Here is a 24,669-nt window from a genome sequence, read left to right as displayed (position 1 = left end):
TTTAGATCGGTTGGTTTTTAGCCAAAATAATCTAAACGATAAATGAAGATATCATTAATAGGAGTTAAACGATAAAAAGACAGTCGAAAACGGAGCTCATATGAGAAAAATATGGACGAAGTTTAGTCCCTACTCTTCGAGCGTTGCGAATTCGATACAGTTTTGTAAATCTGAGATAGAGTGAGAATTAGCCGACAGGATCTAAATGAAAGTTGTAGTACTCGTAAATACCAACGCGTGGATATAAAGACCGTCGATAATAGAGCTCGTATGCGAAAGTTATGGACGAAGCTTAGTCCCTACTTTTCGAGCGCGGCGAATTCGATACAGTTTTGTAAATATGAGATAGAGTGAGAATTAGCCGACGGGATCTAAATGAAAGTTGTAGTACTCGTAAATACCAAAGCGTGGATATAAAGAACGTCGATAATAGATCTCGTATGCGAAAGTTATGGACGAAGCTTAGTCCCTACTTTTCGAGCGCGACGAATTCGATACAGTTTTGTAAATCTGAGATAGAATGAGAATTAGCCAACGAGGTCTAAATGAGAGTTGAAGATCTCATTATTAGGAACTCAAAGGTAAAAAGACAGACAAAAACGGAGCTCGTATGCAAAAGTTACGGACGAAGCTTGGAGACTACTTTACTATACAATTCCTATAAATAAGAGATGAACTCTTCATAATTTCCTCACACCTTCAAACCTTTCTTTCTCTCTCTAACTTCTCTCTAACCTCCCTAAACCCTTCCCAAGTCTAGGGAACCTCCTTATCACGAGAAGAAAGCCCCGGAGTGATCGACGGCTCAGAAACGCTGCTCCAGCGAAGCCCGGTTTTTAATAAAAACCCACTGTAAGTGAGTTACGCCTATACTATATTTAATATAGCTTTTATTTAATTATAGTAACATTATTAGGACCTTAAAATAATTATTTGGGCTATTATTATGAGTTATATTGAGTGTTATTTAGCGCTTATATAATAGTAATAATAGCTAGACTATTAATTAGTCGCGATTAACGTTAAAACTAAACTCTAGTGGTATTAATATTAGGTTTTGGTCATGGAAAAAAAATTGTTTTGAGATAACGAAGTGCTGTTCAAGTACCAAGTGACCACCTAATCAAGTGAGTGCATAGTTACTTTCAGCTTACACATAGATATGAAGTATTTTATATAAATTACGTGCTATGTGTGTATATTATCTGAATACTTGCTATCTATGTTGGATGAACGTTTTATACATGTTTTCAATGATTTAAACTGTATATGTATTTTATATCTACAAAATGTGTTGGGTAAAACATGGGTAGATGTAATAGTTGCTGTGTGACAAAATAAAATAATGAGAGGCCTCGTTATAGATGTTATTGATGATCCAGTCATCTAGCGGAGTATAGATGACGACCACTGACTATTCTAGACAGTCCAGTGGAACACTAGCAGGATCGCAACCTGTAGGTGTTTATTTGAACTGTGTGCTCACCAGATGTACTCCATCCCCCACATGGTTTCCTTACGGCCATTTATTGCTGAGGAATCCCCTTAGCAATAGTTCCCATCCCAATGGTAGTCCTTAAACTAGGTCCCTTGTGTTAGATGTTTTAGGGACGTAAAGTGAGGATAACGGGAACGGGTAATCGGGTTTGTTTGGTTTGATAAAGCTAATAACTTATTTATTGTGGGTTGAAAACCCTATGTGCTCACCAGGATCCCAAGCCTAACCCACTAAGTTTCTTGTATTACAGGTAGTGGCACAAGAGCATAGATGTGATGTATTGGGATGAGAGATTAATGGATTTTAGGCCTGTAAATACGGAATAATGTAGTAAGGCCTATGCTGTATTGTTTATGCTTATGATCTGTATCGAACATGACATCCCGAGTCTTTTGAAATGAAATACATTTTTACGGAAATGCTTTTGATAAATCTTTACCATATTTTGTTTTGGGACAAATTCCGCAACACTTTTATTTAAAATATTACTCTGATTTTTAAACAAAGCATAAACAAAATCGGTCTTTTCTGGCCGTGAAAATGGGGATGTCACAGTTGGTATCAGAGCATTAGTTTAAGCGAACTAGGAATATGGATTTATTTCTAGACTTAAACTTAGAATGCTAAGCAATGATGGTGAGGAGTGTGTCTTAGGTAATACACCTGAATAGACACAAGCACTAGCTTGTTTAGGGAAAATGCCTAACATGCTTTTATGTGCTAAATGATTTATGATTTTTTATGATGCTAAATGTATAATCGGATCTATGGTCTGTTGCCGACCGGATCTGGAAATTTCATGTGCTCAGGTTTCTAAAGTTTAATTACGATATTAGAACTGGCATGTAACTTTTCGGAGTAATAAGGAGGATTAGACGTCTAAATCTTCTTTATCTGTATTCTCGTCTTCATGCACTGAACGCATGCGTCCGTGAACGTAACGTCATGGTGAAGGTCGGTAGCAAATTTTGTAAACGGTGGAAATGAAAAGACTTATGATAGTGAATGACATCTATCGGAAGATATTGTAAGAGTGGTATCTTTCCTTTAGAATATGTATGGTAAAATAACAGTGTGTTTAAAAGAGTACGGTACGTCCAAAGTACACCTTCGATCGGCGGGATAATGGAACGATTGGTGTAATTCCTGAAGTTGTCCCATCGTATGGAGTTTCCACCACCAACCGAGTTGAAGTAGAATTAATGATTGAGCATACGCATGGAAGAAGTCCTAGTAGAGTCTAGGGAAATTTTATGATTGTTTGGACACATTTATATGTGTTAAAAATTGTTTTTTTGTGATAATGACTTGGAAAACTACGAGACAATACTTGGGACGAGTATGAGTAGGTGTGAATGGTAGTAGAGGCCTATACTACCGGAAGCACAGGACTCACACTTGGATCAGGGAAAGTCACAAGGTTACCAAGAAGCTAGTAATTGATTTCGTTTTATTCAAGTATGTCGTTACCATTATTTCGGTAATGACTAAGAAGATTGTTGTTATCCCGACCCTAGTGGTCATATCACATTGAGTCCGACTACGATGAGTAGGTTATGTGGTTCAGAGAACCAAGTTTGATGTAGCGTCCGACTTAAACCAAACAATTGAAATCAAAGCGATCAATAGAAGAATCGCGCTCGTTGTTAAAGACGTTGGTAGCCAGAAATGCTACATGTTAAAATGTGATTATATCACATTAGACCATGAAGGAAGGCATATTCCATTCTGGAATTTGACTCTAAGAGACCTGAGTCTAAGCGTTGCTACATACGATGATAGGTCATTAGAATATGACAGATCGGTCATTTCTAGTAATCAAATTAACTTATCCTAAGTTTCTTAAGAAGAAGAAGGAGTCTCTGATAAAGAATGAGGTTGTGACACGAAGGTCATGATTGAGAGGTCTAACGAGCAGGTGCAAGACCGAGCACCGCCTGCAGTCAAGGAGTCCAACAGTTAGATACTCGTTCGAAGCAACATAGAAGTTATAGTTATTACCTAGGATGAAGAGATAACGTATGTAGTCATTATACAATCCTGTTTCGTTGATGATTCCGGGACGTAATCATCCTAAGGGGGAGATACTAATAACGTCCGTAGATCCGGGCTAGTCAATTTAGAGGCAATAGGGGTCGAAAATAACTTTTCGACAAAAGATTATTATGAATAAATAATCTCAACCAAGTTTTAGTATATGTTACAAGGTTTCCGTATATATAAAGAGCGTTGAAATCCGAGTTATAACGAAGAAGTTATGACCCGTCGAAGTTTCGCGACGGAACCGACACGATACCGGGAGGCGTAAATAGTGAATTTATGATAGAGCAAGATTTAGCCTTAGCGATCTAAATGAAAGTCGTAGTATATGTTAAACCGATAGTGTGCATAAAAAGAACATCCAAATCTGACTTCGTATGAGGAAGTTATGATTTTTCTAAGATTTAGCATAGCAGTGCACAACCTGAAATCTGAATTTTAGATCGCTTGATTTTTAGCCAAAATAATCTAAAAGATAAATGAAGATATCATTAATAGGAGTTAAACGATAAAAAGACAGTCGAAAACGGAGCTCGTATGAGAAAGATATGGATGAAGTTTAGTCCCTACTCTTCGAGCGTTGCAAATTCGATACAGTTTTGTAAATCTGAGATAGATTGAGAATTAGCCGACGGGATCTAAATGAAAGTTGTAGTACTCGTAAATACCAATGCGTGGATATAAAGAACATCGATAATAGAGCTCATATGCGAAAGTTATGGACGAAGCTTAGTCCCTACTTTTCGAGCGTGGCGAATTCGATACAGTTTTGTAAACCTTAGATAGAGTGAGAATTAGCCGACGGGATCTAAATGAAAGTTGTATTACTCGTAAATACCAATGCGTGGATATAAAGAACGTCGATAGTATGCGAAAGTTATGGACAAAGCTTAGTCCCTAAATGAGAGTTGAAGATCTCATTAATAGGAACTCAACAGTAAAAAGACAGACAAAAACGGAGCTCGTATGCAAAAGTTACGGACGAAGCTTGGAGACTACTTTACTATACAATTCCTATAAATAAGAGATGAAATCTTCATAATTTCCTCACACCTTCAAACCTTTCTTTCTCTCTCTAACTTCTCTCTAACCTCCCTAAACCCTTCCCAAGTCTAGGGAACCTCCTTATCACGAGAACAAAGCCCCGGAGCGCCCGACGGCTCTGAGAAGAAAAGCTTTCGGCTCAGAAACACTGCTCCAGCGAAGCCCGGTTTTTAATAAAAACTCGTTGTAAGTGAGTTACGCCTATACTATATTTAATATAGCTTTTATTTAATTATAGTAACATTATTAGGACCTTAAAATAATTATTTGGGCTATTATTATGAGTTATATTGAGTGTTATTTAACGCTTATATAATAGTAATAATAGCTAGACTATTAATTAGTCGCGATTAACGTTAAAACTAAACTCTAGTGGTATTAATACTAGGTTTTGGTTAAGGAAAAAAATTGTTTTGAGATAACGAAGTGCTGTTCAAGTACCGAGTCACCACCTAATCAAGTGAGTGCATAGTTACTTTCAGCTTACACATAGATATGAAGTATTTTATATAAATTACGTGCTATGTGTGCATATTATCTGAATACTTGATATCTATGTTGGATGAACGTTTTATACATGTTTTCAATGATTTAAATTGTATATGTATTTTATATCTACAAAATGTGTTGGGTAAAACATGGGTAGATGTAATAGTTGCTGTGTGACAAAATAAAATAATGAGAGGCCTCGTTATAGATGTTATTGATGATCCAGTCATCTAGCGGAGTATAGATGACGACCACGGACTATTCTAGACAGTCCAGTGGAACACTAGCAGGCTCGCAACCTGTAGGTGTTTATTTGAACTGTGTGTTTATTTGAACTGTGTGCTCACCAGATGTACTCCATCCCCCACATGGTTGCCTTAAGGCCATTTATTGCTGAGGAATCCCCTTAGCAATAGTTTCCATCCCAATGATAGTCCTTAGACTAGGTCCCTTGTGTTGGATGTTTTAGGGACGTAAAGAAAGGATAACGGGAACGGGTAATCGGGTTTGTTTGGTTTGATAAAGCTAATAACTTATTTATTGTGGGTTGAAAACCCTATGTGCTCACCAGGCTCCCAAGCCTAACCCACTAAGTTTCTTGTATTACAGGTAGTCGCGCATTAGCATAGATGTGATGTCTTGGGATGAGAGATTAATGGATTTTAGGCCTGTAAATATGGAATAATGTAGCAAGGCCTATGTTGTATTGTTTATGCTTATGATCTCTATCGAACATGACATCTCGAGTCTTTTTAAATGAAATACATTTCTATGGAAATGCTTTTGATAAATCTTTACCATATTTTATTTTGGGACAAATTCTGCAACACTTTTATTTAAAATATTACTCTGATTTTTAAACAAAGCATAAACAAAATCGGTCTTTTCTGGCCGTGAAAATAGGGATGTCACAATATTCGAGGTTTTTTTTTGCATCTACACCATCTTTATTGTAGTTTTTGCGCTATTCAAAGAGTTATTTATATTATGAGAATAACATATTAAAGGAACAATATTGTTATTTGATTAATATAAGTCATATATTAATTAAGAATTAATTTGGTGACTTAAAGAGGTTAATTGAATAAAGGGGCATAAACTGTCAAATGTGTGATAGTTGTGTTTTTGGGCTATGTATCCTTATGGGTATGAGGGTGGACGAAATTTAGGTTTTAGGAACCTTAAATTCGTCCAAGTCTGGTATCTAGGAGGATCTTGGATTGATTAGGGCCTAAGTTATTCAATTAGGGTTAAAGGTGAAACCCTAGTAGCTCATAGTATAAATAGGACACTAGGGTGAGGGGAATCGGCACTCATGCAAGGCAAGAAACCCTAGGGCTGATTTCGCACCCTCCTCTCTCTCTCTCAAATTATATTCTTGCTAGTTGGTGTTTGTAAGCCATTAGAGAAGTGACAATTATGACTCTAAGCTCCAAGGAGAAGAAGTATCAATCAAGTAATCCAAGGTATTATTCTAGATCCTAATTCATATGAATAGAATCACTTGTTTACATTAGATCTAGTATTGTAAGTCTTGGATCCAATGCATGTTCAATTAGAGAAACCTAGATCCAAGAAATTAGGGTTTGCATGTGCACATAGGAAAGTTCTTGTTGCTCAAACCCATCAGTGGTATCAGAGCTTTGATTGATTTCTATTGAATTGATGTATTGGTGAATTGCTTGTTGCTTGAAAATTTTGATTTTTGGTCCTCTGCCAGATGAACTCGGCGAGTTCCACTGTGGACTCGGTGAGTAGCTCCAACTCAACGAGTCCATAGTGGGAACTCGATGAGTTCGAGCGTCAGAAAGAGGGAGTTTCGGGATTTCTTGTTGTTTTACTTGAGGAAACTTGCCTTAACTGTTTTGGGTCATTAAAAACCGATTTTAACCATATATATGAGTATATTCTTGACCAAACAAAAGATAATTACCAATTAGTTGAATAATAATTTCCTTTTGTGATAATAATTGATTATTTGAATTAAATTGGTGAATTGTTTTGCAAGTAATATTGAATAAGATCAAATTGAGATAATCTAATTGTTAATTTACATTATTTTCTATGTGATCCTTATGTTTTGAAAAGTTTAAAACTTGTCCTCAATTTTTGAAATTTAGTTTTGTGATTGAAAGCTTAAATAATTTAAATTTCAAACCCTAGAATTTTACAAGTTTAAAATTCAACCTATACTAATATATTATTACAAGCTTAATATATATATATATATATATATATATATATATATATATATATATATATATATATATATATATGATTAAAGATGCTAGTCTTACCGTTAGTAGACCTCATTCACGAAGCCAGTCTATAAGGTGGGTATAAGGTTGCTGCCTATAAAATGGCGCTTACTGGGTATACACTCACACCCACCGCTTACTTCACTAGTGGAGGGTCGTTAGCCGAACGGGTAGGATAGGGCAAACCTCTTCTCATTAATAAGTGTAATGAATCTATTTAAAGTAACTAAACTATTTTATAAAATTCCCAATCTTAGTTACTTTAGGAAAAGTGAATTGATGCAATCTCATGAAATTACACTTTGCACCCTTATTTAGATGTTGGTGGAGCGTGTGTGGCTAACAGGCACACTAATTGGTTCTAAGAAAAGGTGGAAAAGGGTGATTCATTGTTTGTCATAGTTCGATGGTGATTGTAACAATGAATAGGTGATTGTAACAATGAAGGCACCATGTAGATTTGCATGATTATTTACACCCGCTTTGTGATCCTCGGTATCCCAGTCACAAACTAGAGGGGCATATCGAGATTTAAACATGCCGTTGAAAAGTTCAATGAATCTCAAAATCTAGGAATTCTCAATACATTTATAACTTAAAGATTATGTTTTTCGTGGTGAAGAATTAGTGAATCGTTATTCACTTACCTCCAAATTATTTGCATGTTGGATTACGGTATCCCTTTTCTAATGTGTAAATAATGTTGTTGGGTCCTAGCCCTAAATTTCCATTTTGGGTGTTAATTAGGGACTTAACTCTAATCAAATTTGTTCCTTTCTAATTGTAGATGTCTAACGCAAACAACGCTGCTACGAGCTCATTAACACTAATGAGCCTTTGTGAAAAAGTAAATTTCGATGGATCGAACTTTAGCGTGTGGATAAGATACATTCGCACGATCACTCGTTACGAGGACAAGGAGTATGTTCTCGATGAGAAGCTCGAAAAGATCAATCCAGAAACTGCTACTCCCGAAGAAATGGCTGTGTTTGAGACACATGAGGGTGATGCAACGAAATTCCATTGCATCATGATAGCCACTATGAACTCCGAATTCCAAAAGTCCTATGAGGACATGTATCCTTATGAGATGGATCTAGACTTGATGGAGCGATACCACCAAAGCGCGAGGAAAGAGCGCTATGAGATCACAAAGAATATGATCACTGCTAAAATGGGAAGTGGAGATTCTCTTACCGTGCACTTGCAAAAGATGCAAAGGTATGTCGATCGTCTTCGCAAGTTGAATGTCAAGTTTGGGGAAGATTTGGCTATCGACATTGTTCTTCACTCCTTGCCCTCATGCTACAATCAATTTAGGATGACCTACCACATGAACAAGGAAGAGGTCACCCTAAGTAAACTCCAAGGTCTCCTAAGGACTGCTGAGAGCAACCTTAAGGACAAGTCTGTTGCACCATCTCCTAATCCGTCTGCTGCTCCTGTTTTGGCTATTGGGCAGGGAAGGGGCAAGAAGAGGAAGGCTTCTTCAAAGAACCACCGCAAGGGAAAGTCCTAAGATGGTTCCTCTTCTAGTGGGACCAAGGTTGATCCCGCTAAGCCCAACCCTAACCCAAAAGAGGCAGAGTGTCATCATTGCCACAAAATAAGGCATTGGAAGAAAAGCTGCCCGAAATATCTGCAAGCCATCAAGGATGGAAAGATCAAGCCGTCTTTTGCAGTTATATACACAATTAAATCTAATGATTCATCCCATGCTATTTCTTGGGTTCTTGATACAGGATGTGGTTACCACATTTGTTCTGATTTGTAGGGACTAGGAAGAAATAGGGATGTGGAGCTTGGAAGAATAAATCTAATCATGGGGAACAAAAGATCGTCGTTTGTTACCAAGATTGGAGTGTATTCTTTAGTGCTTAGTAATGGATTGAATTTAGATTTAAATAATTGTTGCTACTCGCCAGATATGGCAAGAAACATCATTTCTTTTCATGGTTTGTTTAAACAAGGATTTAGATATTCGTTTAATAATGAGAATGGTTCGATTTATTCTTATCTAAATGGTGTTTTATATTTTGAAGCAATGCCTTGTAATGGAATTTATGAAACTATTATGGTTGTAGATAACCTAGGAAATGATGTCTTGTGGATGGATTCTTCCAATAGAATGGATAAAGCATCCTTGTGGCATTATCGTCTCGGACATGTCAACAAGAAGCGCATAGCCAAACTCCAAAAGGATGGAGTGTTGGAGTCATTCGACCTTAGGGAAGATGACACGTACGAATCTTGTTTGCTGGGAAAGATGACCAAGTCACCCTTCACTGGCACTTGTGAAAGGGGTGATGGTTTATTGGATCTCATACATACCGATGTATGTGGGCCCTTTAGATCCACCACAAAGGATAGGAACCGCTTCTATGTGACTTTCACCGATGATTATAGTAGATATGGGTATATCTACTTAATCAAGCACAAGTCAGAAACGTTTGAAAGGTTCAAAGAATTCAAACATGAAGTGGAGAATCAATTGGGCAGGAAAATCAAGATGCTTCGATCCAATCGAGGAGGAGAGTACCTAAGTCTTGAATTCCACGACTATCTCATGGAATGCGGAATAGTTTCGCAATTCACGCTACCTAGGACACCGCAGTTGAATGGTGTGGCAGAAAGGTGCAATCGAACCCTGTTAGACATGGTTCGTTCTATGATGAGTCGTGCTTCACTACCTATCTCATTCTGGGGGTATGCCTTAGAGACTGTCGCCCATATCCTTAACCGAGTCCCTACAAAGAAGGTTGCCAAAACACCTCTCGAGATGTGGACAGGGAAAGCTCCCTTGTTGGCACATATCAAGGTTTGGGGGTGTGAGGTTTTAGTAAGAGAAGAGACTCACGACAAGCTCGAACCTCGAAGTGAGCGATGTATTTTCATCGGTTACCCGCAGAAATCCTTTGGATATCTCTTTTATAGACCAAGTGACAATGTTGTCTTCGTTGCAAGGAGAGGGGTTTTCCGAGAGCGAGAACTCATAATCCAAGGAGATAGTGGGAGGCAAATCGATCTTGAAGAGATTCAATAATCGAGCGATGAAGGAACCTCTAACGATGGCGCTCAACCCGAGGAGGAAACTCCGATTGAACCAATTGACGAGTCCTTACCTCTTAGACGTTCCGAAAGAGTTAGAGTTCAACCCCAGTTTTATGGTTTTCATATTACTACCGAAGGGGATACGTATATTAGTGATGGTACACTAATAAATCTAGATGAACCTAATAGCTATAAGGAAGCCATGGCAGGCCCAGAGTCTGTAAAATGGAAAGAGGCAATGGACAGCGAGATTCGGTCCATGTATGACAACCAAGTTTGGAATTTGGTTGACAATGTGCCTGGACGTAAGACGGTTGGGTGCAAATGGATCTTCAAGAAGAAGACCGACGTGGATGGGAATGTGTACACGTATAAGGCACGATTGGTGGCGGAGGGCTTTACTCAAACTCCCGGAGTTGACTATGATGAGACCTTCTCGCCAGTTGCTAAGATAAAATCTATTAGGGTGATGCTAGCTATTGCTGCATTTCATGATTATGAGATATGGCAGATGGATGTCAAGACCGCTTTCCTTAATGGGAGGTTGGCTGACGATGTTTACATGGCTCAACCATAGGGTTTTGTCGATCCGAAGCATCCCAATAGAGTGTGCAAGCTTGAGAAGTCCATTTATGGACTTAAGCAAGCATCTCGCAGATGGAATCTTTGCTTCGATGAGAAAGTCAAAGAGTTCGGATTTGTACGAAGTGAAGATGAATCATGTGTATATGTCAAGGCCAGTGGGAGTATAGTTAGCTTCCTCGTTTTGTATGTCGATGACATACTACTCATAGGAAACGACATCCCGACTCTGCAGGAGGTTAAGTCCTGGCTCGAGAAGTGCTTCGCTATGAAGGACCTCGGAGAGGCTTCCTATATTTTGGGAATAAGGATACTGAGAGAACGAAGTAAGAGACTAATAGGACTTAGTCAGAATACTTACTTGGATAAGGTACTAAAACGTTCTAGTATGGAAAACTCGAAGAAGGGAGAACTACCGATATAGAGTAATGTCAAATTGAGTAAGACTCAAAGTCCGAGTACAGAAGCCGAGATAGATGAGATGAGCCGAGTACCCTACGCTTCCGCAGTTGGCTCAATCATGTACGCTATGACTTGTACTCGCCCTGATGTGGCCTTTGCTTTGAGCATGGTCAGTAGATATCAAGGGAACCCTGGCACAGCTCATTGGATTGCAGTCAAGAATATACTTAAGTACCTTTGGAGGACCAAAGAATGGTTCTTAGTCCTCGGAGGGAGTGATGACTTAAAGGTGCGAGGGTATAGTGACGCCAGCTTCCAGACCGACAGGGACAACTACCGTTCGTAGTCGGGCTGGGTCTTTACCCTTAATGGAGGAGCAGTAACTTGGAAAAGTTCCAAGCAGGAAACTGTAGCTGATTCAACGTGCGAATCAGAGTACATTTCAGCGAGCGAAGCGTCGAAGGAGGCAATATGGTTGAAGAACTTCATCGGTGATCTTGGAGTTGTACATGCCATAAAGGAGCCTATGGAAATTTTCTGTGATAATGAAGGAGCGGTTGCCTTGACCAAGGAACCAAGGGATCATGGTAGATCTCGTCATATCGACAAAAAATATCACTTTATTAGAAATCGAGTAGAATAAGGACACCTCGTGGTTAAGAGGATATCATCAGAAGATAACCCAGCAGATCCGCTTACAAAGAGACTGAGTAGGGTTAAGCATATGCAGCACGCTAGGAGCATTGGGCTGAAAGACGGTATTGGTTTAGAGTAGATAGTTTTGAAACATGTAATAGATAAATGTAATTGACATTTGATGATTAAATAAAAGAGTATTATTTGTGAGTAAAGATAATGTCTTATCTTAATTGTTTAACTATTGTTTCACTTTGCATGTTTTGACTTCCTGAATAATTAAGTTATTAAGAATAATTGAATTATTCGAATGGTCCACAATCGTTCATATGTTGGAGGTAGGTATGAATGAAGATTGTCATGAATTGGTGTGTAGATTGTCTAAAAGGGTATTAGACATAGCAAAGGTTTGCTACAACATTCGTGAGTGCTTATGAACAAGTTTTGAGCATTGGAATAAACCCGTGCTTGCTGGAATCACTTTATGGAATGTGACACAAGTGATCGCAAGACGATAATATCATATGGTCTTAAAACCAAGATATATCGTTTATTGTTTATTAATTGGTTGTGCATTGATAATGTGAAACCATATCAGTAAATTGATGTTATAAAACGCATTGTTGTGTATAGTTGATTAGTGAATAGTAAATGCACTTAAGTCGAAGTTTATTTGTTACTTTTATTCTAAGAGAATAAAAGCGATATCACAGCCGCTCGATGATTTGATTTGACTTATGTGTCGGGCCCGGTTAGGACTGAATTGATGTGTTCAATTAAATTCTATGTCAAATGAATCTGAGATCGAGAAACCAAAATGCTGGACAATAAGTTCCATAAGATTGTCCGCATAATATCTAAACAGAGGACTGTACGATCCCTTATCTAAAGGACAGAAGATTGATAAGATCAGAGTTGACAGCGTCTTTGAGATCTACGATTGCTAATCGGTTGGTATTTTCATATATATTTACTAGAATTATCCAAGTGGGAGACTGTTGGATTAGTTTCTAAGGCTGTAACTATATTTGGTAAGTACTTGACCCGGTTGTGCATGGTCCTTTTGGGTTGCCTTCACCATAGCAACTTGACAGGATGATTTGTTAAGAGAGAAGAAATATTATTGTTAATATATTATGAGAATAATATATTAAAGGAATAATATTGTTATTTGATTAGTATAAGTCATATATTAATTAAGAATTAATTTGGTGACTTAAAGAGGTTAATTGAATAAAGGGGCATAAACTGTCAAATGTGTGATAGTTGTGTTTTTGGGCTATGTATCCTTATGGGTATGAGGGTGGACGAAATTTAGGGTTTAGGAACCTTAAATTCGTCCAAGCCTAGTATCTAGGAGGATCTTGGATTGCTTAGGGCCTAAGTTATTCAATTGGGGTTAAAGGTGAAACCCTAGTAGCTTATAGTATAAATAGGACCCTAGGATGAGGGAAATCGGCACTCATGCAAGGCAAGAAACCCTAGGGCCGATTTCGCACCCTCCTCTCTCTCTCTCTCTCAAATCATCTTCTTGCTAGTTGGTGTTTGTAAGCCATTAAAGAAGTGACAATTGTGACTCTAAGCTCCAAGGAGAAGAAGTATCAAGCAAGTAATCCAAGGTATTATTCTAGATCCTAATTCATATTAATAGAATCACTTTTTTACATTAGATCTAGTATTGTAAGTCTTGGATTCAATGCATGTTCAATTAGAGAAACCTAGATCCAAGCAATTAGGGTTTGCATGTGCACATAGGAAAGTTCTTGTTGCTCAAACCCATCATCCACAACATTGATTTTATAAAGGCATAGTAAGTCAAAGTAATTAACAATTATTTTGAAGACAAAATTGCAAAAATGGTCCCTGTGGTATGCAAATTTTTGGGGTTTTACTCCAAACCACGAATTTTTTAGATTGGTGGTCCTTTTGAGCTAGTTTCTTTGCGTTTTTGGTCCCTCAGTAAACTGAAAAGACTATTATGCCCTTCTGATATATTTATTTTATGCTCTTTCTTTTTAATTTAAATGAAAAATAAAATAATTACCTAATTTGGGGCCCACCTCTCTCTCTCTCTCTCTCTCGTAGGAAAGCACCATAGATCTGTACAAACATGTTAATGTTCCTGTGACCTCCTAATACCCCCAACCCTAAATTTGAGAACCCCAAGAAAAGTAGAAAAGAACGATCGATCATTCGATCTTCAAGCTTCCTACTCCAGGAACCGAAGTTCCACTCGTTGCTCATGAATTTCTTCTTCTTCACCCATCAAACGAGCCATGTGATGAATTTCTTCTTCTTCACCCATCAAACAACTATAGTGAAATTCCCTAAGTGATTTGAAAGTCGCATTGCCCATCCTCTGTTTGACTCTCTAACTAATTGACTTCTAGACCCCAAAAAAATCCAGAACCGATCCTAGCTTTCAAAGTGTATACAGAGAGAAATAATAGATATGCTCATCCCCTCATCTTTTTTGCAATCGATGCAGAACCTGGTGGCAACAAGTCTAAAAAAATGAATCAAGAACAAGATAATGGAGGTAGGTATGTAAAGAAGATGATGCAGGAGGTGATGCCTGGTGGTGTAAGGTTTGTAGAAACGATGGAGGTTGATACAGGAGGATAATTGAGGTGATGGTTGGTGTGTACATGGAGATGGGTCTGCAAATTTCTGGGTTTGTAAACTGGGAACCAAATATCCGATTGTGTGGTGTATGTATATGCGTATGTGAAGAGAAAATGGGTAATGGATGAGTTGGGTTTGGATTTTTGAAAAAGATGAAGGTGTTGAAGAATTTGAGTTGCAGGTTAGATTTTAAGTTTAAGCTCTTGGTTTTGATTTGAGGATAGAATTAGATTTCAACAATGGTGGTCAAAGGGAGGAAGCAGACGGTGGTCAAAGGGTGGTGGTGGTGGCGGATAGTGGTCAAAGGGTGGTGGTTGTGGAAGATATTCTTAAGTTCATGAATATGTTCTTGAGTGTTCTTGAGATTATGAAGATGTGTTCTTAAGATTATGAAGGTGTGGGTGTTGGGGGGTGGAGAGAGAGAGAGAGAGAGAGAGAGAGAGAGAGAGGTGGGTCCTCTACTATTTTTTTAATTGTTAAAATAAATAAATAAATATTAAATTTTACGAAAAATGAAAGAAAATCAATATTAGATTCAAGGTGACCAGAGGTTCAGCTAACTCTGAGCATACAATTTCTCTGGCTGATCTACCCAATCTCAATCCACACGACTAGATTGTGCTATACAACTTTTTGCTCACCAATCTAGTTGAATATGAGCCGATCATCGATCGCATCACGAGGATGTTGGTGTGCTACATTCTAGAAGTGGCAAAGATGGATCAAGAAATTGCTTCGGTCCTTAAAAAGAAGCTAACGGTGGTACCCATTGGTTCATCTAGCGATATCAACAGAATGAAGATGGGGAAGATAGACCTGAAGCTCAACTCTGTGATGTTCACCAGAGACGAAGGTCAAAAGTGCTTGTTTGCTCTAATTGACAAACATCTTTTAACTACAACATGCTTGGAACACGTTTTGGATATCATACATGAATGCAAGCAGAACAGTGAAGGCGACATGAAGTATTTCATTGACATGATTAGATGGTATATTGGTTTTCGTCAAGTCCTGCTTGCTATCATTCCGAAGCTGTTTAAAGTGGTGAATCGTACTGCAACAAATTAAGAGAAGTGAAGTCTCGCCCCAATTGACACAAAGGGGGAGATTGTTGGGACCTAAATTTTTGCGTCTTTGGCTCGCTCCTTAGCCCAGTTTTGTTACTGGTTTGGGCATGTCCAACCATGTTTATTTTTATTAGGGTTTAGTATTTAAGGTGCATGCATGCATCCTTTGTCATATTTTGCTTTCATTATTATTCTCATAATTGTACTACAAACCCTAGCTCGCCTCTACAGTGGAAGTTCTTCATCAAGCTCTGCTGAAGCGTGACTATTCTTGAATCATTAAGCAATACTTTGATTCCATCTCGTATTTACTGTGTTTGTTTGTTTTTATTGATTAACTTGTTGAAGATCTATTCGATCTAAGAGTTTTCAACTCATCAAACAGAATGTGTATTAACTTTTGAATATTTATATTAATATTAATATAAAATACTTTGTCCATATGGGCTGTGTGAATTCACTGTTGAATATTAATATTAATATTAATATTAAAAGGAATGAGTAGGAATTGAGAGACAAAACATATAGTCAAATACCATTGCATGTTTCTAACAAGGAAGCGTCCATCAAATAAATTGCTCTCTTGCCTCTTTCAACTTCTTCCTGCCAATACTGTTTGACAAAAAAAAAGATTATTAAATATTTGAGAAAGGAGCTCATAGACATTTAACAATTTTAGTTCTATATTAACTATTTACTAATTACCATGAAGCAGGAGGATCTTTTCTTGTAGCATGTATATCATAAGAGCAAAAGATGACAACAGAAGAAGTAAATAAAGTTAAAACATGTACCTGAGGAGCATGTAATCCATTTAAATTGTATTATGCAAATTTATTTGAGGAAGACGACTAGTTTCCAACATTATATTCTATGCTCAAAAGGCTGCAGTCTTCCACAAATGAAAATATCTCCTGCATTTCTCATTATATAACCAAAAAAATTCTTCAGAATCCTAAATTGGAACTAAATCATCATTCATGAAGTCAAAGTGAAGTTAACATGTGATATTTCTCATTTAGGCATTTCATTGAACATGTTGAGTGCAAACAAATATCTAGATTTTTCAATAACACAGGTGTCTATTTTTATACCTACAATCAACATAAGGATTTAACTCTTTTTAAAAACATATTGACTAAACAGGTTCAACTTAACGATTAGGCAGAAACAATTCATAAAGGTCAAACAAAGATTAGGATTCAACAATAGAAATAGATGATACCTAAATTATGATCGACAAGGGGTCATCTTCTTTGTTCAGGTCTTCAATCCACAGTGGAGGCCGAGATGAAGACGGCGATTACGGTGTACTCCAAGGAACGAATTGATGGAGGATAAACGATTCAAAATCAAAGCATCTTCAGTGGAGTTTTTTCTATGAAGAACGTGAGATCAAGGAGTTCAGCAACAATGAAACTTCGATCGTTTGGGGATTTCAGATTTCATATAGATTGATGATCGATGATGATAGTTTGATCGATTGGGATATGGAAATCGATCTTTTATCTTCACCGTATTCGTGTGAGTAGAAGCAATTTTAGAATCAAAAGCATGGAATTGGATGAAGGATTAGGGGCAATTCGACGGAGGTGAGTCGTCGGAGGATGGATCGTAGGTTTGAGCGAGAGAGGAAAATGGGGAGGAGAGAGAGAAAGATGAAAATTTATTTTATCTGATATTAGATTTAAGAAATCATTTAAGTATACTTTTATTCCTATAATACCCATGATTGAATTAATTAAGATACACCTCCTTCCCTTTTTGTCTACTTATTTACATAAACGTCACATTGCATCTCGGCCTTTCATTTTTTTGATCCAACGTTCCACCTTTAGTTCTCAAGTTTTCGGGAAACTTTGAGTTTTCAAATGATCTTTCATATATATATATATATATATATATATATATATATATATATATATATATATATATATATATATATGGGTTAGGTTATTTTGTTTTTGTTAAGTATTGTGTGCCCATGTAAATGATTGTAGGCCAATCATTTGTGGTAATTTAAGAAAGTGATTTTGTTTTTAAATTAAATAGAAAAAAAATCAAATAAATGGGCTTTAATCAATTGACCGGTCAATTAAGGGTAGAATGGTATTTTGCCCCGTCATTTAATTAGGAAACGATGGATAACTATGGAAGTGATCAACCGATGATCCCAAATATCTCGCATACTCACAAAATCAAGAACCCAAATCCTTAGGAGGTTGAAAAACATTCTGATTTATTGTAATCAGTCTTCAAAATCGGAAGATCGTTTGAAGGTTTTTCTTATAAGTATCGACATTTAACCCTAGAAGACGGAATCGACATTTGGGGCTTATATTAACGATATTCTGCAACAATGAGGAGAACACGATCCAGTTCATTCAAGTCAAAGTTCAAGAACACAGTAGAAACGGCGTTGAATCTTGAAGATGATAATGATGATGTCGTTGCTAAATCTGAAGGTAACAATTTTGTTGTGGTATTTAATGTTTATTTAGTTCGAAAAATGTAGTAGAGTTTAGGAAGTGTATTTGAAATCATTTATGCATGTATGATTTGTGGTCTGGAAGAAAAATGTGTCATTTTTTGGTATTTTCTTAAGAATCATTACTGTTAAGTGAAGAATGCGTTGAATTTTGAATATTATGGTATAATGAAATTAGTGTGTTTGTTATTCTGCCAGAATGTTCTATTTATATGAACCTGACCATGGTTGTTATTCTGCTAGAATGACTTTACTTGTTTCACTAGTTAAAATTGTAAACTAAATTACTTTATTTAAGTAGTTAGTTAGCATTTTATACAGGTTTTAAATTCTAATGGAATCACAGTTTGTATATGATTAATGACTTAAACTGAAAAAATTGTAGTTCTTGTTTGTGGAATAAGTTTACATGTTTCATATTCTAATAGAATGTTCTGTGTATGTTTGATGTATTTGTTATTCTGTTAGAATAAGTCTACTTGTTTTACTAGTTAAAATTGTAAGCTAAATTTCTATATTTAAGTAGTTAATTAGCAGTTTATACAGATTTTAAATTCTAATGGAATCAAAGTTTGTAAATGATTAATTACTTAAACTCAAAAAATCATAGTTCTTGTATGTGGAATAAGTTTACATGTTGTATATTCTAATAGAATGTTATGTGTATATGAACCTGAACATGGTTGATATTCTGCTAGAATAAGTCTACTTGTTTTACTAGTTAAAATTGTAAGCTAAATTTCTATATTTAAGTAGTTAATCAGCAGTTTATACAGATTTTAAATTCTAATAGAATCACAGTTTGTAGATGATTAATGATTTAAACTCAAAAAATCATAGTTGTTGTATGTAGAATAAGTTGACATGTTTCATATTCTAATAGAATGTCCTGTGTATATGAAAATGAACATGGTTGATCTTCTGCTAGAATAAGTCTACTTGTTTTACTAGTTAAAATTGTAAGCTAAATTTCTATATTTAAGTAGTTAATTAGCATTTTATATAGATTTTTTATTCTAGTGGAATCACATTTTGTAGATGATTAATGACGTAAATTGAAAAAAAAATCATAGTTCTTGTATGAGGAATTAGTTTACATGTTTAATATTCTAATAGTATGTAATATTATATATGAGTGTGAAATTCGATTGTATGAATCTGATAGAATTCTAAATTAAATGTATTTGATTCTTGTAGAATTAGCCAACTTGTTTTATTAGTTAAATCTGTAATGAAAATTTATCCGTGTAAGTAGTTAATTAGCATAGCATAAAAATGTTAAATTGTAATTGAATCAAAGTTTGTAGATGATTAATGAATTAAACTGAAACAATCAAAATCTTATATATTGGAAAAGCTTACATGTGTAACATTCTATAGGAATGTAATGTTGCATATGAGTGTAAATATCGATTATATGATTCTGGTATAATTCTAAATTAAAAGTATTTGATTCTTGTAGAGTAATTTAATTGAATGATTATAGTATGTATGAAAATAAGTATTTCAATATGGAGTGGGTTATGTTTCAAAATAAAATTTATGATGTTTTTATAGTGTAATTTTATATTCTTTTAGAATTTATTATATTATAATATATTTGTGTGATGTTTATTTTTTATTCTGCTTGAAACGGAATTTTGCGTGTATGATGGTTTTGTTATAGAAATAAATTTTTAATCTGTTATAATATAAGGAATATCTTATATTATAAAACATTAATACCAAATAACTAATACTATCTATTGTGTGTTGTATCAGAACAAATTCAGGAAGAAGAACATGTGAACCGAGAAAGAAGGTCAAAGAAAAAACTTGATAAAGCAGTTGAACAAAGACAAGTCCTATACCTTTAAATGCACTACTTTTGGAAAGAGAGATAAGGTCGAAGAGACAATTTGAAAGAGTTCCAATTGTAAAACATTTAAAAAGTAAGGGAATTGTTGAATCTGTCAAAGAGGAACAAGAAGATAATGTTAGAAAAAACAAATAAGGAATACCCACATGGTTTAAGATACCTTCCAACCAGAATGAAATGTGATAACATCACTGCAGCTGTTATGGGAATGTCGCCGGAACAGAAACAAGCAATCTTGAGAATGGGTTTTGGATCAATTCTGCAAGTGAATATTACAAGTTATCTGGGACAACTAAGTTACTATCTTTTAGATGTGTATGATGCAGATAGTAAACGACATGTCCTACAAAACTCTGTTATTGAGATAACAGAACAAACAGTGCATGATATGATGGGGTTGCCATCTGGTGGAGAAGACATCAATGAGTTACCACTGTGTGATAAGGGAAATCAAATTCTAGAAGAATGGAGGGGACAATATAGTTGTGATAAGTTCAATGGTGAGGAGTATTTAAGAAGGATTCAGGCTACAAGAAAGGATAGTTTGATGTTTAGGCTGAATTTTTTGACCCTTTTTGTTAACAACTTCATAGAGTCAATGTTGATGGGAACAAATCAAATAAAAATGGTAAGGAATTTGGTGTTGGTAGAAGACTTTTCAAAGTTAAATTGGTGTAAATATATGCTTGATTGTTTGGGATCTAGAAAAAAACTATGGAAAAAGGATGACAAATCAAGCTACTACAGTGGTCCTATTACACTTCTGATTGTAAGTGTGAAATAGTTTTATATGAAAATATATATTTGGTATCGATTTATTATTGATGTATTGATTAAGTTAATGTTTTGTTTTCAGTTAGTGTACGTGTATAGCATGAAGTATTCTATCAAGTTAGACAAAAGGCTTCCTTTTATTGGGCATATAAATGGTGCTAAATTATTAGAGATTCAACGATTGGAAATCAGTTTGGGAGGGTTCGGGAGGCAGTTTCGGGATGAGCATGATGATGTCGATATGGGCGATGAAATAGGAGGTGAAGAACAACAAATGCTAAGCTTTAAGAGGGATTTTGGAGATGAGGAGGTAATATTATAGTAGAATATAAATTACATATAATGAAACTTATATTTAATTATATATTATTATAGAATATATAGTACATATTTTTGTAATGTTATTATATATTAATTATATATATTGCAGGCATACGTTGTTGTTATAGAGCATAGTTATGGGGTAATTCTAACAGAGAAAAGTACTATGGAGGTTGCGTTGAAGGATGGTTTGGAAAAATTCCCTCAGAGTGTGGTGCTGAATGAGTGAATGGAGAAAATGAATGAACTTTTCAAGGAAGTGTGTGAAGGGGCAGGTAACAAAAAAGTGCATGAGCCTGACTGCTTTAATGAGGTAAATATGAATGATATAGGTGATGGCGGTGAAGGAAATAGCTCACCCGTTCGAGGATTGATACTTACTGAAGTTAATATAGAAAAAGAAGTCAATTATACTACACCTGTTGATACGACTTCTTTAACAATGACTCAGTTTCATCGACTTCCAAGGGTGAATGAGGAAATGATTAAGTTGTTGGGTGAAACTGAGTTACAGGTGTATGGAAGGAAAAAGCGAATGTCAGTAATCAGTGGAGATAATTTGGTAAGAAGAAATATAGGAGAAGCTGTTGATTATGCTGCAGGATATGATGATAATGACAAAAGGGAAAAACGTATTACTAAAAAGGCAAAAATATTTCATTCTCCCTATATTGAAAGAATTGTTAAGGTTGGGGAAAAGCTGACTAAGGATGAAACAGGGATATGCAATTCAGTTTTTGCATCTAAAAGAGATGATGGGTCCGTATTTATATATATGTTTATATATGTGTCACCTATTATATTTCTTTAATTTTAAAATGAATGTATTCAGATTGATTTTATACATAATTTTTGTCACAGGGATGAGATTTGGGACATTGGAACAGGACATTTGCTGCACCAGGGTTTTTCATATCAATTCAATCATGGAATGTTTTTGCATTCTAAAATTATTGATTGTTGGGCTGCGTTTTTAAATAAAATGGAGAACTACAAGGATGAATCATCGCTTTCTAGATTTTTCTTCGTACAACTATTGTGGTATGAATTTATTATGTAAATTAATTTTTAATTCAAATATATTTTTGTAGAATTAATATTGATGTTGATGTGGGTTTTTTTAGACAGAAGATATATTGAATGAGCTAAAGTCTGAAGATATGAAATATAGGCTTTTTGCTACTTTATTGCAAATCTACGCTAAGAAATTTGATGTGAAGCCAAGTTTTAGAGATGTTGCACTTGTAAGTTTATTTAATAAATGTAATATTTGTGGCATCAATTAATATTAACTTAACTTCTTCTTTTAATGTGTACAAGGTTTTCTTCCCAATAGTTGATGATGGAAAGTATTACTTACTCATCTTTGATCTGAGATCAAGTTTGTACTACATAGTAGATCATGTGAAGAGAAAAGGGACTTTCAAAAGAAAGTATGGCATGGCACCAAACCTGGTGGTAAGATAATCAATAAATTTATGATCAATATTTTTCCATTCTAAGGAATATTATAAGAGTATGTTTGATGTATTTGTTGTATTTAATGACAGAAAAAACTGTTTTGCAACTACTTGACATCACAACATCATCCAATGGCAAAAACGTTAACTTTTAAAGCGGGACGGGTGATGAACATATCTTGGCTAGTCGAAAAAGCTGGAACAGAATGTGGAATATACCTCATGAGGCATATGGAAAGTTACATGGGGGAAAATGAAGGGCGTTGGGAGTGTGGTCTTACAGGTAAAATGTCTGCTGATGTGAGTGCTACAATTAAGTTAAGGACGAAATACATGGCAAGATTGTTGACAGATGAGTTCAATAAGTTCAAGACTATGATAGTTAAAGATTTTGAAGCGTTTCGTAAGCTTGACATTTTGGAACAAAATATGCTTCTAAGAGAGTCAGCTGAAAACAGTAAGAAAAAAAGAAAAACAAAGGGTCGTAGGTAAGAATTTGGAGTGGTATTTAATAAGTTGAAAAATAAACTTTGATATGTCATGAGCTGAACTTTTTTTTTGATTGTTCAGACATGACTCTGCATTATGTTAGATGTTTGAAAAAGTAGTTTGTCTATCAGAAGTTATGAAGTAATGTTATCAGTATTTAAGCTTATATCTTATAATGGAATATTAATTTTCATATAAATGGTGTGTTGATGCCTTGTTTAATTTATGGGATGATGATGTTGTGCATTGTGAAAATCAAAAGGTTGTTGTTGGTAATGTAATTTTCATATAATGGAATATTAGTTTTCATATAAAGGTTGTGTTTTGTCTATCAGAGGTTATGAAGTTTTTTAAAATATACTTCAAGGTTGTTAATAATGCATGTGTTGATGTATTTTTTTTGTAATAATGTTGTTAATATAATTCAAGGTTATGGTTAATAATGTTTTGTGACTAGACTGTTTTTTACAGTTTATATGATGATGATGCTATGTAGTATTTGTTATGATTCTGGTAGAATACAGTTATTTGATTTTATATTAATTGGATGTAGATGACGATTGGATCTTTTTTCAGTATATTGTACCTTGTTTAAAAGTAAGTATGTGTTTGTACATGTATAACACATAAAAATCCAAAATCTAAAATTCTTATGGAATGATTACCTTTAGAAAATATAAAATCAATTTTTTTCGACTTCATATATTTTGTGGTTGGGCTGTTTTTATAGTTTTTTGATGCATATATAGTAGTTTTATATTGTTATTATTCTATCAGAATAAGTTATAGTTTTTTTTATTTTCTATTAATTATATGTAGATGAGAAACGTATATTTTTGGTATGATGTACCCTTTTGGAAATTAAATATGTGTGTGTAAATGTATAATTCGTAAAAGATTAAAAAAATGTTATAAAGATAAATATTGTTATGTTGATTGACAATGTCATCGTCACTAGCAATCAAAGTGAATACTTTATTGAACGACATAAAACCAATAAAAAAAACAATGAACTTGTTTTTGGGCGTTCTTTAGAGGACAATTTCTTTTGTCATGATGAACCATCTGTTCACATGTAGCACATTTTCTCTTAGGTTTCGTGATTTCCTTCTCAATCATCTCTTTTGTAGATTTTAATCTTTTCCCACGACTACCGCAGCCTTTGTTACGAATATCTGTAGGATTCTGAATGTCATTAACATCAGATTCTACATCAGGACCAACCACGCCTAAAAGCTTCTTGAAATGATCTGCTCTGGTTGGTAGATCATGATTTGGACAGTCGTCTACGAATTTTTTTTTCAACTTATTCTACTCGTCGAGGTATAACTTTAACTTAGCTACATCATGGCTCAAAAAAGACACACAACGGTCAACAGTTGAAAAATATCAATAGCAGTCATGTCAAAATTAGAATCGTCAAAAGAATTAGTGAAGCGTCTTTTCAGTAATTCTGTTGGAATAACATCCCTACGCCAACGTTTCAGAATGTACTTTTCAGGAATTTGTTCGATGCCATAAAAGTTAAACACACAGAATATGTGTATGCATAAGATACCTACATGTTCAAAATGCATACAAGTACAT

The sequence above is a fragment of the Lactuca serriola genome, chromosome 2 (genome assembly GCF_051521515.1).
Source record: "Lactuca serriola cultivar US96UC23 chromosome 2, Lser_US96UC23_V15, whole genome shotgun sequence".
NCBI lineage: Eukaryota > Viridiplantae > Streptophyta > Magnoliopsida > Asterales > Asteraceae > Lactuca > Lactuca serriola.
The sequence above is the reverse complement of the archived record's forward strand: the minus strand, read 5'-3'. Positions refer to the sequence as shown.